This window comes from Chanos chanos, chromosome 16 (assembly GCF_902362185.1).
Source record: "Chanos chanos chromosome 16, fChaCha1.1, whole genome shotgun sequence".
Taxonomy (NCBI): Eukaryota; Metazoa; Chordata; class Actinopteri; order Gonorynchiformes; family Chanidae; genus Chanos; species Chanos chanos.
Window position 1 is genome coordinate 8,277,901 of NC_044510.1, and position 2,992 is coordinate 8,280,892.

General features: G+C 41.8%; 1 non-coding gene across 1 annotated transcript; it reads left to right on the forward strand.

The window, feature by feature from the left end:
• LOC115829946 (U6atac minor spliceosomal RNA) lies at positions 1 to 128 on the forward strand. Its single transcript, XR_004026019.1, has one exon. It is a non-coding gene; the product is annotated as a U6atac minor spliceosomal RNA (small nuclear RNA).
• Positions 129 to 2,992: the final 2,864 nt, after the last annotated feature.

Genomic DNA, 2,992 nt, shown 5'->3' on the forward strand with positions numbered 1-2,992 from the left:
GTGTTGTATGAAAGGAGAGAAGGTTAGCACTCCCCTTGACAAGGATGGAGGAGGTCCTAGTGACCTTCAACACACATACAGTTAAGGCATTGCCACCTACTTCATGGCATCTCTAACCACATTTTCGGGCAGCCGTGGTCTAAAGGTTACAGAACCGGGCTTGTGACTGGAGGGTTAGAGGCTGTGTGGCTTGTGGCTGTGTGCCCTTGAGCAAGGCACCTAACCCTAACACTCCCTGGGCGCAAGGAATGCTGCCCACTGCCCACAAATTCACTATTCACAGCTTGTGTATGCAATCACGGTGTTTTACATTTACATTTTTTTACAACCCTGCTGTTACAGCGGGCGACACTGTGTGTGTGCTATACGTTTTCATAGTTTTCAATTTATTTCATATTTCATAGTTTTCAATTTTACACGAAACTAGAGGGGCACTCAGAAAGCGAAGACCTCCGCCAAGGCCATGTGCCCTATCTCGCAATGTTAACGTCGGTGGAGAATAATACGTGACCAGGGTGTAGAATCGGGTAAGGACGGTAAGGACATGTCCCTACCAATATCCAGCAACTACTGAATTGTCCCTAGCAATAATGCTGATCCAAAAATTAAAATATCACCACTGTTGTCCATCAGTCAATGTATTTGGTACACAAATGGTTAACAGATCGTGTTCACTACTACGCGAGCCCCAGCTCCCTAACCCAATGTCGCTAATAGGACTGGCTTTGCCGTTTCTTGCTAACGTGTGTGAGAGGCTGTAGCTACATCGGGTTGTAAGAAGCGCCAAAGCCCACGTCAACTCGATGTGCACGTAAGCTAAGTGAGGAAGACACCAGGTGTTCCCATCAATGTTGAGACCAAACCTACACCCTTGATACATGGATCCATCCTGTGACTCGGATCTGCTCCAAAATGTAATTAGTCCTTCCTGGGCCCATGCTACACCCCTTCACCAAATTTCATGAAATTTCTTGGCTCAGCAATTTTTCCGTAATCCTGCTGACAAACAAACTGCACCGAAAAAATAACCTCCTTTCCAATAATTAGTTCATGTGTACACTAAATGTTTTAAAAGGGTACATGGGAAATGAAAGCCTAACAGTATAATAGAAACAACCTGGTATTTCACTTTTAACAGACTTTAACTTTATGGTTGCCAATGCGCTTCAGTTGTGTGCGCTCATATGTGAAAGATAAATACCCTACGTAAGAATATGTGTGATTTAGCATAAAGTGGTCAGAGACTGATTTGATGCACTGTGTTCTTTAGCTTTATGGCAAGCTTCGCACTAATGTCTTCTTTTACTGTATGTATATGTGTAACAAGGTCATAAGCCGTTAGAGTTTGGTGTCTTAGTGAACTTCCCCAAATTCCTGCTTGTACATATGTTTTTTTTGTTGTTGTTGTTGTTGTTGTTCCACTAACCATTTTATTATTGTTTCTGATGGGGCAATAATTGGTGTTGCCCGCCTCCAGACTTTGTCATGCTCTGGAAGTCTGGAAAGGGGTAAGCTCGGTTTATGAACCCTACATGAATGAAATTCATTTATACACTATATTTTAACATTGTTTTCCTTGACATATGTGTATTTCTTGACGTAAGAATGTTCCCGATCACTTCCGATATCAATTTAAATATGCAAATTAGCACCATAAAATACGGGTGAGTTGTCGAATGTTTATCTAGCCGTTTAGTTGGTGCTAATGGGCTCACTACATTGTCGTATGGATGCCAGCATTCTTTTCCCCTGCCCGCGTATGTGTGATTGCCCTGTCATTCATGTGTTTCAGGTACGGTTGCCTGAGTGTGTTAAGAGCACTTATAAGATCTGTCAAGTCCTTTATTTATCACTCAATGCTTTTATTTTCATTCGTTTCATTTATTGTCCTTTGTAAACGACACTATACGATCTAAGGAGCGTTGCTGCTATTATAGTAGCCTGTTTATTCCACACAGTATGCTACAGTATACTGAACAGTGTGTAGCCTAGTATGTACAATTTTATTTATCATTTTCCCCACGCTTTGGATGTCTGGAAAGGGGGATGCCAGCATTCTTTTCCCCTGTCCGCGTGTGTGACTGCACTTTCATTCACGTGTTTCAAAATAAACTGCCGACAGATTAAGTCCACGCCTCCTCTGTGTCATCATCTTCCCCTCAATTCTAGCTGATGAAACGTCGTATGGAGCGAAAAGAGTTCCCGCTCTCAAAACGCTACTGTCCTGCCTACTACACGCTTCCATGCCGACTACACGCAACCAAAATTTGGAAAGTAAGATCCCGATACAGTTAACTAATCTTAGCGAGTTTCAATGAACAACATATCAAACTACACGCGGTCTGCCTCTGCGAGGTATTGAAAACTTTTTAAATAACTGACACACCGCAACGTACTTTATAACTGGTAAAATCCAGAGTCCAGGATACCATTCAGCTCAAGCCTCAAAGACATCAAACGGCAAGACGTCAAGTGAGTTGTATCTTGCACAGCGTTTTTACATCTGGAATATTCCGCGACACAAGCATTGAAACACCAAGTAAGTATTTAAAAGTTTAACGATCGCCGCTAGCTAAAAGAAAATAGTACAATACTTGGGGAAGAGTCCAAAATGAGGCAACGGTGTGTGCATTACCCGGGAATAGCCAAAACAAACAGCGGACATGGGTCTGACATCGCCTTATTCTGAATATGATCGTGGAACAACGTTTACCTAATCGGCTCTATTGCTGTCATCTTTTGATACTGCTGTCTCGCAATTCAGCCTTACATGTTAGCAGGGATACGTTAGATTATATGAAATGTGTCGTAGAAGTTGGAAATTTTTAAGGGTGTGACACAGTTACATGAGAAAAGAAGTGATTTTTTTAAACGCCTCTCTTCAATCCCGAACAATAATTTACTTTGAAACAGTGGCTTCGAGTAAAAATTTGAAAAACCATTTAGGTTTGGCTCGCAGTAAATTTTACGAATAGAAAAACGAATGCGTTTG